This window comes from Coptis chinensis, chromosome 9 (genome assembly GCF_015680905.1).
Source record: "Coptis chinensis isolate HL-2020 chromosome 9, ASM1568090v1, whole genome shotgun sequence".
Taxonomy (NCBI): Eukaryota; Viridiplantae; Streptophyta; class Magnoliopsida; order Ranunculales; family Ranunculaceae; genus Coptis; species Coptis chinensis.
Window position 1 is genome coordinate 27,157,040 of NC_141464.1, and position 15,205 is coordinate 27,172,244.

The 15,205-nt window shown below is 39.0% G+C and overlaps 1 non-coding gene across 1 annotated transcript; it reads left to right on the forward strand.

The window, feature by feature from the left end:
- Positions 1–14,755: 14,755 nt before the first annotated feature.
- On the forward strand, positions 14,756–14,859 carry LOC147475383 (small nucleolar RNA R71). The gene has a single exon (XR_015209973.1). It is a non-coding gene; the product is annotated as a small nucleolar RNA R71 (small nucleolar RNA).
- The last annotated feature ends 346 nt before the right edge of the window (positions 14,860–15,205 follow it).

Here is a 15,205-nt window from a genome sequence, read left to right on the forward strand (position 1 = left end):
CCAAACCAGGAACATGTGCACGCAATCACTACTCTTCGATCTGGCAAAACTGTAGGCAATCAAATATGTATGCCAGAGGAGCACCCAAAGGTATCCGAATGTTCCAATGAATTTGTTCCTGATAATGAAGCTCCGATGGAAACACCAAGTCCACCTAAGTCACTAACTCAAAAATTGGGAGATGAGCAACCGGATCCTTATGCCAAATTCCGCCCTAAGGCACCGTTCCCTATCCGTTTGGCAAAGAATAAAGCAGATGAAAATTTTGATGAAATTTGAGAAACTTTTCAGAATTTGACAATCAACTTACCTTTTCTCGATGCCCTCAAACTATTGCCAAAACATGCAAAGTTTCTAAAAGATATGTGCACCACAAAAAGAAGAACCAATGTTCCTCAACAGGCATTCCTCACCGAACAGTTTCCATCCATCACTGAACACAATGGTATAGTCAAATACAAGGACCCTGGTCGATCAACAGTTCCTTGCACATTAGGGGACAAATATACAGCTACTGCGCTACTAGACCTAGGAGCTAGTGTGAACTTACTTCCATATTATTCATTCAAACAACTAGGTCTTCATGAGCTTAAACTTACCACCATGACACTACAGTTAGCCGATTGTTCCATTAAGTATCCAAAAGGCATTGTGGAAAACGTCCTTGTAAAAGTCCAAGACTTTTACTATCCCATCGATTTTGTCATTTGGATACAGAAGTTGCCTGTGATTCCATTCCTATCATCTTAGGACGTCCGTTCCTAGCAACTGCTAATGCTCTCATTGATTGTAGGGATGGTTCCATGACCATGTCCTTCGAAAATCTTTTTGTCGAGGTGAATGTGTTCAAGTTGATGAAACAAATTCCAGAGGCTGACATTGATGGTGAAGTGAACATGGTTGACAACCTTGTGCAAAAGTATTTAACAAACTCTTTTCCTGAAGATGAACTACACCAATTTCTTTCCTTTGGCGGTTCTGAATTTGATGTCGATGATTATACTCAAGAAGTAAACGAGTTTGTAGAGTCAATACCACTCTTTGACCCTGCTACCGTGCTGTCAAGCCACTTGGACGATCCTCAATCTATTTTCTCCATGGAGGAAGACTTTCCTCAAGAATCTTTAATACCCACTCCTCCCGCCCCTGACTTAAAGCCTCTTCCTTCGGATTTAAAATACGTACATCTTGATGCAGATGGTAGTCACCCAATTATCATATCATCACAATTGAGTGATGATCAGGAATCCCATTTAATTAATGTCATTACACAACACCGTTCTGCTATTGGATGGTCTCTCGATGACATTAAAGGCATTGACCCTAAAGTGTGCACCCATCGCATACATCTTGAAGATAATGCGAAGACGTCGTGTGAACTGCAACGTCGTCTAAACCCTACCATGAAGGATGTGGTATGGGAGGAAGTTTTAAGGTTACTCGATGCCGGTATTATATACCCTATCTCTGATAGTGTTTGGGTGAGTCTAGTACATGTTGTTCCCAAGAAATCTGGCATTACAGTTGTGCGGAATGATAAAGATGAATGCATCTCCGCTCGTATTCAAGTGAAATGGAGAATATGCATCGATTATTGGAGACTTAATGTCGTCACTCATAAGGATCACTTCCCACTTCCCTTCATCGATCAGATGCTTGAACGGTTAGCGGGTCATGCATATTACTATTTTCTTGATGGTTATTCAGGATATTTTCAAATAGTCTTAGATCTTACTAATCAAGAAAAAACAACGTTCACCTGTCCATTTGGTACATTTGCATATAAACGAATGCTTTTCGGCCTTTGCAATGCACCTGGTACTTTCCAACGCTGTATGCTTCACATTTTCAGTGATATGGTTGAACGTTTTATGGAAGCTTTCATGGACGACTTCTCAATATATGGTGATTCTTTTGATAGCTGTCTATTAAATCTTGAAAAGGTGTTTACACGTTGTGAAGAGAAAAATCTTGTTCTTAATTGGGAAAAATGTCATTTCATGGTTACAAAAGGAATAGTTCTAGGACATATTGTTTCAAAGGATGGAATCGAAGTCGATAAAGCTAAGATTGAAAAGATTGCTTCACTTCTTATACCAAAAATAGTTCGCGACATTCGTGCATTTTTAGGACACACAGGGTTCTATAAAAGATTTATTCAAGATTTCTCAAAGGTTGCTCTACCTTTAACCAATCTCCTGCTTAAGGATGTCGTCTTTGACATCACTTTCAATTGCAAACAAGCTTTTGAGACTTTAAAATCCACCCTAACTACTGCTCCTATAATTCAACCACCTGATTGGTCTGAACCTTTTGAATTAATGTGTGACGTGAGCGACTATGCTATTGGAGCTGTCCTAGGGCAACACCGAGAAGACAAACCAATTGTCATTTATTACGCTAGTAAAACTCTTAATGAAGCTCAATGTAACTATACCACCACTGAGAAAGAGTTTCTCGCTGTGGTATATTCCTTGGATAAGTTTCGTCCTTACCTAGTTGGTTCTTCCACAATAGTCTACATTGACCATGCGGCGCTTCGTTACCTATTAGCAAAAAAAGATGCTAAACAGAGGTTGATCCGATGGATTCTCCGCTTCTAAGAGTTTACTCTAGAAATTAGAGATAAAAAAGGTTGCGAGAATGTGGTTGCAGACCATTTATCACGACTCGTCTGTGAGGTCGATAATGATACAGAACCCATCTGTGATTCCTTTCCTAATGAACACTTGTATTCTGTCTTTTCGTCTCCTTGATACGCTGATATAGTAAGTTACCTAGTACCGAGGAAGTTCCTTCATCTTGGTCTCGTAATGACCGAAAAAAGTTCTTATCCACTGTGAAATTTTATTTCTGGGATGATCCCTATCTCTTCAAGTATTGTTCCGACCAACTAATCCGCCGTTGCATTCCCGACTGGGAACACAATGACTTGTTATCCTTCTGACATGAACAATCTTGTGGTGGTCATTTCAGTGGTAAGAAAACTGCGGCCAAGGTTTTACAATGTGGATTTTATTGGCCAACACTGTTTAGAGATGCCCATGAGCATTGCAAAGCATGCACCCGCTGCCAGCAGCTAGGATGTATTACTCAACGCAATATGATGCCCTTAAATCCAATTTTAATTGTGGAAATTTTTGATGTGTGGGGCATCAACTTCATGGGTCCCTTTCCAAACTCTCATGGGTTTCTCTACATACTGGTAGTTGTTGACTATGTGTGAAAATGGATTAAGGCAATGTCATGTCATACAAATGATCATAAAATTGTCATGTTGTTCATAAAAGAACATATTTTCTCTCGTTTTGGTGTTCCCAAAGCTATCATTAGTGATAGGAGAAAACATTTTTGTAATAAAATATTTGAGTTGTTAGTAAAGAAATATGGAGTCACTCACAAGGTGGGTACTCCGTATCACCCTCAGACCAGTGGACAAGTAGAAGTTTCTAATAGTGAGATTAAATCTATTTTGGAAAAAAATGTTAATCTATCTAGGAAAGACTGGTCTCTGTGATTATCTGATGCCTTGTAGGCTTATAGAATGGCCTTTAAGACACCTATAGGCATGTCTCCTTACCACCTCATTTTTGGAAAACCTTGTCATCTGTCGGTTGAACTAGAGCACCGTGCTATATGGGGCATCAAAAGCCTCAATTATAATACCAATGCGACATGCGAGAAACAAAAATTGTAGTTAAATAAGCTTGAGGAGATGCAGAGTGATGCCTATGATCTCTCGAAGTCCTATAAAGCCAACATGAAAAGAGTGCATGACAAGCACATATTGAGAAAATATTTCAAAATTGGTCAAAAAGTTTTGTTGTACAACTCAAGATTACACATTTTTCCAGGAAAATTAAAAACTCGATGGTCTGGTCCTTTCATTGTCTCTGTTGTCACCCCTATGGGGCTATCTCTTTGAAAATTTTAAACGATAACAGTGAATTTCAAGTAAATGGCCAATGCCTTAAACATTATCATGAGTTGCGCTCTCTAGATGTCGAAAAGACTCTTCTCCAAGATCCAGTCTACATAGACTAATAGATTCGCTGGTGTACTTCCTTCCATGTGTTTAAAACAGGGGAAGTATGCCATTAGGGTAGCCGGGCCCTCTTCTATTTTCTTTTCTCAAATCTCCTAGAGTGTGTGGTTGCAAGCACCGAAACCTTAGTCCACAAAAACTCTATTAAGAATTGAGTATAAATGTCTTCTGATAATCGAGCAAACGTGCCTTATGGTAAACAATAGGTACAAAAAATTTCCCTTCCTTCCTTCTCTTCCCTTTTCTATTCTCTTCCTCGCGAACTTCAGCTAATCATTTGGTGTAAATCTCACCCATCTCAAATAGGTAATGGTTGCAGTACTTTTGCTCGAATGCGACATGTGAAAAGGATGGGGTGGTGTATGAATTGTCAAACACCTTTCTGTCCAGGTCTTGAATTACTATCCGATATGAACCGGTATAAGGTATATTTTTGTCTGACACCAGCTCAGAAGGATAAACTTCGTGTTCGCCCCGTTGCTCCCATAGGTTGGGATTCGTCTTGAGGATCTGACATTAACAGACTCACATTCGTCTTGAGGATCTGACGTTAAAAACTCAACATGTATATATTCATGTCTTTTATTTTTCCCTTTGCACTAAGTGATAAACATAAAATTGAATAGTTTACCTACGAAATGAACGATAAAACTCAAAACGTAAGTAAACTAAAACTATGTTATGTGCCTAGTTTTATCAAAGTTTCTACTCTCAATTCTATCGAAATAGAGTGGAGTAACAAATTCGTTCCACTCCTAGTCCTTCCGCAAGATCTTTGTGTTTTCTCATTATAAATACTCTTAACTCTAAAGTCTAATGAGAGATTTACGAAGTGGCAACTAGACTACGATGCAACTACCCATAAGATGCAACTAGTCTACTATTAGAACAACTATGGAATGCTACGTTGATTCTATGATAAGGAGTTAGAGGGGGATTGATTCCACCTTAACTCGACTTAATCCTACTACTAACGAATTAATCGTAATCCGAATTGAACTACTTTGCAGAACAATATAGTTACTCCTAATCCCTAATTACACATGGCATTCCTACCAATTCATAACTAGTATGTGAACGATTAAACCCATTCTCATGGTGAACTAATCGTTTCTAGAGTGGAAAGGAAATTACGACGACTCTACGATAATCGGAATTAACCTTTCATCAAGGCTTCTCAACCCCCTCAATGGAGGTTTAGCCGAGAATCATCACGCTATCATTCCCAATGGAATTCAAACAAGACATGATATAAAGATTGAAACTTTGCTTGTTTAAACCCAATTCAAAACTACTAATGCAATAATTGAATTAAACTAATAATGACAATTACTTGAATCTGCGAATTGAAACTAAACAATTAATGGAAATGAAACCAACTTATGGAGAACACTATTTTCTTAATATAATGAATAATAAAACAATGATTCAAATACTAAATTAATAATCTACTTGTTCTAAAGTAATTAATTTAACATAAAATTAGCTCTATAAATTGAAATGACAAAAATCGAAATTGATAAAAATAACTATTTTATTTATCAAACTACTTAAGAATAATGATTCTAAGAGTTTAATCTAAAACAAGAATTGAATTTAAAACTAAACTTAATTTTATTACATGAAAACTAGATCTATAATTATCTATAGTTTTAGGTCTAACTAGCTACCATTAACTATCTACCATTAACAAAGATCTAAGCTTTTGTTTTTATACTTTCAGATCCAAAAATCGTTCATGGGCTTGGAGCCATGTTTTGGGCCAGAGAATCAGGCCCAAAACCCAATTCTTTCAGTCTAAAAAGGCCTCTTCAGCTACAGTTGGCTTCAACAGACTTTTCGTCCACTTTTTCTCCTCTGATTGGGTCAAGGCTTGGACCATTGGAAATATCTTTCCGAGCCGGTCGTTTTGACATAAGGTAGGCGCCATTCCGAGGTCTGAGTCCAAAGATACGGCCTTCGGAAGTTCTGCTGACTTGTGTGCTGTTTTTGCCCGCGTCGACTTTTCAGCTTTTGATCGGGCTTTAGAAAGGCTTTGTCTTCTTGAATCTTGGCCTTTAGTCACGGAACTCCTTAGTAACCGACCTTTGCTCCTTTATCTCGCTAAAGTGGCACATTTCTGCACATAATGGACTTTGAAGCCTGAAATGCATAAAAACACGTAATCAGTGTTAACTCTTAATTATTACTCACATAATTGGTCTAAAAGTATGACTGTTACAGGGTTAAAACTACAGTTTTGGGATCTTATCAAACCACCCCCAAACAGCATTTTGCTTGTCCTCAAGCAAAGATGAGAAATTAGAATAAGTGACCAAAAATGGAGTTCTAACTACTCTCGTTTTGCTGAGTGCGATTGCATTGACCATATGCAACAAGGCCTTAAACCACTAGGAATTCCCTAGTGGACGAGTTATAGCCTCGTGAGAGTTTTCCAGTGAAGGTACTCACAAACTTTATCTATACTACAACGACTAAGAAATAAAACTATTGTTTCCTTATCCATGCTCTAAATTAACTATTCCTCTCACTAGCAATGCATATAGAGTAATCAAGTCGAAACCTAAGCTAATATATGCATAATAATCAATCATCTACAATAAACATATATACAATGAGTAATACTATGAAATGCCTAGCAGGTTCGTTTCTGAAACTCGGAATAGCGTCCTTAAGTAGGTTCTCACAATAATAGTCAAGATACAACACTCTGATTTTTCCACTCAAGTTTCGCTACTCCAGTGTGCAGTGGGCACACTTTACCTTACAATCTCAATGACAACAAGGAAGCCTGAGTCGATCAAACACATCTGCCACTTACTATCACACTAACCTATTCCTAATTGAGCTAGAGGTCTTTATTAGGTGTTGCGGGGATTAGGAGATGGTTTAAGAAGGAAGGAAATGGATATTCAAAAAGGACAAGTCTGAGATAATAGAGTCTTCATATTATGTAACTTAGAGAAAACCTTGTTATTTTCTTTTGCTTTTATACTTTGTTTCCATCCTTAGCCATATTTATTTTTCTTTTTCTTTTCTTTGGCTTTTGACTCCTTTTATTCTATTTTTTTGGAGTTTTTATTTTATTTCTATTTCTATTTTTCTTTTCTTTGGATGGAAACTTCTTTTCTTTATTTTGGAAGCAATTAACTAAATTTTGTTTTACACGGGTTTTCTCTTCTTCTTTCTTCCTCATTATATTCTCAAACTTATCTAAATTGGGTAGGTTTAATTTTTTTTTTTATTTTGTTTTTTTTAAGTAACGAGGGGTAAAGGATTTGTGGTTTATGAAAGGCTAAAGAAAGGCTCAGAGGGACTATTAGCGGAAAATAATTCATAGGGTTGAATTTCTGGCTATATCGATCCAAAGAGGGCCTAAATTCTCACTTAGGATATGGTTTAGTGATCAAGCAAGTGGACGTGTGATTTCTCTATCCCGATTTTACTTCTCCCTTGTGTCATTTCTCAAATGTTTATTTCATATAAGGCTTTAGGCTATATTCTCACAGGATTTGTAGAATAAGTACTCTAGCCTAGATTTGAAACTTCATTGCTAACAATCATCGATACTCATGTAATATATTTATAGATAGATGCAAAGATTATTACCTATATATTAACCTAAGTTTCTAAAAATTATTCTAATGCAAAATCTACATTGAGACTTCTAGATTATTAAGAGCATAGAGAAGGAAAACAATACCAATATTCCTAAGTGTATAGCATGAACTTATTTATTTATATTTTTGAATTTTTAACTAGAAAACAAATGCATATTATCTCTATCTATATCCTAACAGATGCCTTAATTACACGTGTTTCAATCCCCAAAACAAAAGAAATATGCTTTGTCCTCAAAGCATTTTAAATAAAGAGGGTAGGAAAAATATCATTGAATCGCGTGAAATTTAGGAACATCTGCAAAACAAGGTTAGGACGTACTAATATAGGAAATAAAAACTGACTCAACTCTATACGAGTTCTACCCATTATGGGGTTAACAAGAATGAAATTGCTTGGGACATAAACAGACACTAACTAGAATTAAAACTTACCTTATTTCTCGCTTTACTCATCATCTTCCTCATCCTCTTCTTCTATAAAGAAGTGAGGTTCCTTCGCGTCTGCCATGCGGGATAATTTGCCGAGCTTCCGCCATTTATCATCTATTATTGCTAACCTATTAAGAGCCACTTGGTGCGACGGGTGTAGGGTGCAACCTGATGAGGTTGTATCCTCCTCCCTTGCCAAGTCATCATTACGGAAAGATCGAATAATACTATTGGTGGGTCGTAAATGTGTGGACCGTAATCCAATCCGTGAAGCGTGTACAAAAACAGGAAAGAAACATAGCATAATCGGGGAAATTAGAACAGGCATAAGAAGGTACTTATGCCTCATGCTATGGGATCGAGCTAAACTAGACATCAAGGTTGGGGAAGGTCATGACACATCGTCCGTGGCTAAAGCAAGGAAGGCGCTGCAAGTGGCATCATTCACAGAAGAAAAATGCCATTCCCCTAAAATATTTAGCATGATCCAAAACATAACAGTTCCTATGTTCATGGACAGGCTACCAAAGGCGACGTTATATTCCCCTTGGTCCTCTATACGGAAAATGCCTGCGCCATACGACTCATGCAAAAACTCATAAGTGTAGACATACATATTATCTACCCAATAACACCATGGGTCTTGTATTTCAGCGGGCATAGCAAGTCCAAGCACAAATGCTAGCAAGAACCTGGTAATTTCCATTGGTTCATTATCGATGTTGATGGAGAACACTTGTTCTCCATCTGGTCTCTCAAAGAAAATGCAGTTATCGTAAAAATAAGATGCTAGTGTTGGAGAATAAAGTGCATCAGGTCTTACCATAAGCGGTTCCCAGCCTACATATGTGATCGCTTCGCGAAACCAAGCACCGTAAGTAGTGCTTTGGAACAAATCTTCAAAAGACTGTTCTGATATCAATGTAGGAGATGTCATCTCAAGATGATGCTCTGAAATAGCTGCGAATGATCCGGGATCACCCCGCAGAAAAATTGGAATTTTTCTGGTCCACGTAAGTCAGGGCGTGAGTGCGCTCTACTTGGGCGTGGGCGCGCTATGAAGTTATTAGAATTCCAGTGTTTGAGCACGGGTCGTGCTCACCTTTGAAAAGATGCGCTCGACAAAATTCTGAAAAAATGCGGCGCTGAGTCGCTCCTGCCTAAAAGCGGCGGCGCTCGAGGTCTTGAAGATCGGAAATTGAGACGAAACGTGGGAATCGTGGGAGTGAAAGGTGAGTGATGGAGGTTAGGTGTAGTGTGAGTTGTGAGTGTAAAATGAATGAAGTTTATATAGGTTTAAAGTTGCTAAAACGGATCGGGAAGTTGCCAAAAAGTTTTTACGGCAGTTTCTGGAAATCCTAAACTTTTCAAACCCGAAAACGGAAACAACTCATTTCCTTGATTCTAAAACAGCCCTAGTATCTTTTAGGTTGAATTTAGGATAGAATCTATCTATTTAATTAAGATTTCATATACTTATTCATAGATTTGCCTAAACGGCCATATTTTCACCTTGACTCCGCAATAAATTCTAAAACAAGGGTCATATAAAAATCATGATGGAATAGATAACACCACCCCCAAACAATTTGGGAAGGTGGGATCAATATTAAACAACCACGCACAATGAAAATAACCTCATTATATTAAAATTTTCATTAAAAGTACATTTCACTACAAAATTCAAATTACGGAATTAAACTTACATTAAAATAAACAACAATAATGAAACCACAAATAAACATCAAACGATACTATCCCTAACTACGCCCGATCTTGGTAGCGGAGGGCACACGGTCAGGAGATAGCTCTTGAGTTCCCGATGGGCCAGCACCATTCGTCTTTCGGCGACGACGCTCGTGCCTCGATGGTGTGTCCTCAGAAGGAGAATCCCCGTGAGGTGGGAATCGTGCAAGCATGTCGGCCCGAACCGGGGCGCCGAGCTTCTAGCTCGGCCCCCTCATCTGTTCCCACCGCTCGTCCTCCCGCTGGGATCGGATCTCGAAGTTATGATGGATAGTAGCTTGTCGAGTCCGGAGGTCTTCGCAGATAGTGTTGAGTGAACGCATGCCACGATGAATTACGGCCATGCTTTCTGCATCTGACTAACACCTCTCCAGGGCATCCACATCAAAACAAGTCAAGTCCTCCTCATCCTCCGAGGCATTCTCATTTCCCCCATCCTCCTCGTCCTCTACCCTATCCTCAGGCAACCTCCATACTCGTTGGACACAATCCTTATAAATGCGAGGATTTCGGTGCAGGGTGATGTAAGACCTTTCAGACGCCGGAGCTGCTCTCAGCTTCAGCATGATCTTGGTTATCAACACAGGGAGAGGTACAACAGCCTTCCCTACTCCCCTAATCATGCTAAGCAAAAACTCCAAGATCTGAGAACTTCGTACTTCTGCTCCTAGAGTATCCATAAAATGTGGAGGCAGTTCAGACCGATGTCGCTGACCTTCTCCTTGCCCAGGACATTCTGACCAATCCACTGAGCTGCAGCCAGCTGGTTGGTTCTGAGGGATGCCTGGCGAACACAATGCGATCTCGCATTGTAGTTCACTTCGGTAACTGTCGCGTGCATCAACGGCTCTACCCCATTATATTGGGACTCCTGTAACATGACATCCAGATGGATTCTAGGCGGAATGCCTAGAATCTCGGCCAAAAACCCCGTAGTTACTTCCTTCCTCCTCTTCGCCACCATAACAAATATTCTAGTCCCCTCCAACTCCCTCGTGTTGTAGAACCGTCGAACTAAGTCGTCGTGGTAAAAGGCTTCGGTCGAGTACCACAAGCTATTCCAGTCTCTACTGATCATTTCGTCACCGTAAAACGGCGCGAAGTGGTCGCCAGTAAAAGCTTGCTCCAGCAAAATTCGACGTTGTTGAGCCATTTTGGAGTTTGGAATGTAGTGGGGGTTTAAAAGGAATGTGGTGTTGGAATTTGAATCGACCGACTGAAGCAAACAGTGGTGGTGGCGCGGTGGGCAGTTCAAATTTTTTTATTTCCAGGTGGTTTTTGATGATTTAATTTGGTGGAGGTGGTGGTGGAAAGATTTAGATTAGATTGGAAGTGGATTTGAACTATGGGCGTGGGTTAATTTGGTTTTCTTTTTATTTTTATTTTAATTTTTTTAGGTTTGGAGCTTGGGTGGTCGTTAATGGCGATTTGGAAGATGAACGCGACTGTTTGGGGGAAAGGTAAATGGGTGCTGCGGTCTTGGCTGGTTGGGCCCAAGCCCAATTCGAAATTTTTGAATTTTTCGATTTTTCGCGAAACTTCAAATCAAAATTGCCGCTTCGTTACCAGTCCGATTTTTGTGAATGAGATATGGAAATGATCAGGAGAGAATTTCCAATCTAATGATCCATAAAACACTCTATTCCGACCGTGGATGACATATAAGATAGTGGAAAACACCTCAAAGTGCGTGCATGACGTACGTTATGCGAACGACTGAACTCTAAATTCATGGATTATGTCAACCCGAATCGTAATACAATTCAACGACCTAAGCAATTCTAATGGGACATAAAACATTCTAGGACGGAAACACGAACACCCCACCCCTAAACAAATTTTTTTTTTACAACGAAGCTTAGAAAATTTGTTTTTTAGCAGTGGGTCTTTTAAAGTCAGATTCCCGAGACTTCCTAGATTACTATGTTTATTCTTTTTTATATATATATATATATATATATATATATATATATATATATATATATATATATATATATTATATATATTTACTTTTATAATGAAAAACAATAAACAAGAAAGACATAATTCACCCCATAGAGAAACATGACTAAAAAATCTGAGAAAACATGCAAGAGTGGAAAACGTGAATTATGTTAAACGTGGACTTAGGATCCGGTACTTACAGCCACACACTCCGTAGGGAGGGCCCGGTTACCTTAATGGTGCACTCACCAATATATGGAAATGAAAGGAAATGTACAAAACACAAAAGTTGAGTCGTTTATAGTCAGATACTCGAGACTTTATCTAAACATATGTATGAACATGTAGTTTATCATATATCAACAACCGAAATAGTTGTGGATCATTCCATAAATAAATATCACAGAAAACATATCCAAACACAATCAAGCACCAAGATTTCCTATGACGCAACCTAGTGAAATGAAAGCGAAGTCGGATAACCTTATTACGTAACCTAGCATGCACCTTCTTTTTCATTTTTGAACGAGAGAGTGTTCTAGTAAATAAGTGTGGGAAGGTGAATGGTTGTGGAGAATATGGTGGATATGGATAAGTTGTAGAAGGAAAGCATGGAAAAAATGAGGATGTGGGTTTAGCACAAAACTCATTCATAGTGTAGGTAGGGACTGTCTCAAGTCTAAAAATGCAGGTGTCAAATGGTTTGTCTTTCTGAAGTATTTTTTTACTAGGTGGATTTAAAAATTATGAAGCCTGAAGAAACAAAAGGATCGAAAGTGCAAACTCGAGATTCCTTTGAAAGGGTGGAAGGAGGGAGTCGAGATGGTTGTTGTGCAAAGTAGTTCTTGATAGGGTGAATCATCACCTCCTCTAAGAAACTCATCGAATTCCTCATCTAGATTGGTCATATCCATGTTACTATGATAGTCCTCTACATCTTTGAGAAAGTCATCTATCTCATCCTCATCCGTAATATGTGTATCGACTAGTGTAGGGATGAAAATGTTGGAGTCTGAACTTTCAAAGGAAAGAAATTTGGGCATATGATTATCAGGGAACGTGTTGTTGAAATAATCTCGAGCAAAGCTCTCGATCATGCTAACCTCTCCATCCATAGGCGAATCGGGTAACTGTGTCTTTGTTTTAAAAACATTGACTTCAATAGCAAGATGGCCAAAAGACATGGACATTGAACCATCGTGGCAATTAATGAGCGCATTGGCAGTAGACAAGAAAGGACGCCCTAAGATGATTGGGACAGAGTCCTTAACGACTTCTGTATCGAGGATGACAAAATCAGCCGAATAGTAGAAATCCTGAATTTTTACCAGAACATTTTCGACCACACCCTTAGGATACTTAATAGACCGATCAGCTAATTGCAATGTCATTTTAGTGGGTTGCATTTCATCTAGGCCTATTTGTCTATACAAATAAAACGGGAGTAAGTTAACACTAGCCCCCACGTTTAATAACGCGGTCGTCGTATAGGAATCTCCTAAGGTGCATTGTACAGTAGGACGACCAGGGTCCTTGTACTTAGCAATTCCATTATGTTCAAATAGAGTTGGGAATTGTTCTGTTAAAAAGGCGTCTTTTGGTATATTGGTCCTACGCCTAGTAGTACACAACTCCTTAAAAAACTTAGCATGGTGTGGTAGCTTTTTAATAGCTTCGAGGAAGGGAAGATTTATAGTTAGATTCTTGAAAACGTCCCTAATCTCCTCATAATTAGTATCCCTAGTTAACACGGCTAATTTTTATGGAAACGGTGGTTTCTGTCTATATTTAGCAATGGTATCACCTGGATGTTTAACCGTGGCTTTCTGTTTCTTAGGTTGTATTGTAACTGGTACCTCTACAGTGGTAAGCTCTTCAGTTTCTATTTAGGTATCTAGTAAAATAGCGGTGTAGGGGTTTCTTGGTGGGGTTAACTATAGGCATAGTTACTTTGTTATCAAGCACTCTGCGCCCGAGAGAGTGGTGATGGCCTTTAGCTCACCTATATTTTCATATTCATTACTAGTATTATCGGTTACCTCAAAGGCTGTGTTTGTTGTTTTAGGATTAGGTATTTTCGTGACCTGAAACACACCTTTGGGTTGGGCTTTATCTTGAGCCAACTGTTGGGTTAAATTATTAACGCAGATTGTAGGTTCTGTTGGTTAGATTGAGCCATGGTTTGGAAAAATTTTGGCTCACTTGTATGAAGGTGTCAAGACGATCGGTTGTGTGGGTGTAGTAGTCGGGTGGTGTGGATTTGGAACTATTTCGCGTGAATTATTTATGGGTGGACTTTGATAATTATTATTTACCGGAACGATACCTCTATTAGCATTATAATTATTATAACTACCTTGACCTTGTGCTTGTCCTTGTCGAGGTTGCACTTGGTTGTTATAATTATTAAAATTACCCTGACCCTGTCCTTGTCGTGGTGGAGCTTGGTTAAAACTGTGTGTTGGCCTAACATATTGATTATTGTACTCTGGAGGTGTGACGTGTTGGTTATTTCTCCAACCAAAGTTGGGATTTTGTCTCCAAGGGGCGTTAGGTTCACTATTAATGGAACAAACCTGTTCATAGGCTATAGGACAGTGGAAGTCGGGATGCTCAGGGCTCCAACAGAAACTACATGGATTTGAATTTACATTCATGCGGGGATAGGCTTTTGTTGAGCGAAATGGCCTCTACCTTTTTAGTGAGTGATTCGATTAGAGTTTTAAGCTCAGGATCGTGTTTAATTTCAAACATACCGGCGGCCTTAACTGTATTTGATGAACTAGCGGAGCGGTGGATATCGTCACTACCCCCCCAGTTGTTATTTCGCTTAGTTTGATCCTCTAAAAGTTTATAAGCCTCCGAGGCTCCTTTGCTTAAGAAACTACCCTCATTCATTATGTCAAGGACTTCTTTATGGTGGTGTAGGAGTCCTTTGAAAAAGGCACGAACTAACGTGTCTTTCACTAAGTTATGATGTGGACACTCTATAAGGAGATCGGTGAAACGATTCCAAGCCTCTGAAAATGATTCATGAGGATTTTGTCGAAAAAAATGAATCTTGGAAAGCATCTCATCCATCTTTAGGGGTGGGTAAAATGTTCCATAAACAATTTGAACAAGTTTAGCCCACGAGTCCACGAGAATTAGGCTTTGGGCAGTTAACCAAGACGCCTTTATCGGCTAAGGTGAAAGGGAATACCCTTAGTTTAATTTGTTCCGCACCAACCGTATGATGGTGGAATGTTGTTAGGACTTGTTCAATGCTACGCATGTGCTGATAAGGTTTTTCATGGTCTAATCCATGAAAAATGGGTAACAAATTAAAATATTTGGGGATTCGAAATCCCCGTGGTCCGCTAGAACGATGCAAGATTTGGGGCTATCGCCAAGGCTTTATAAAAGTCCGAGAGGAGTT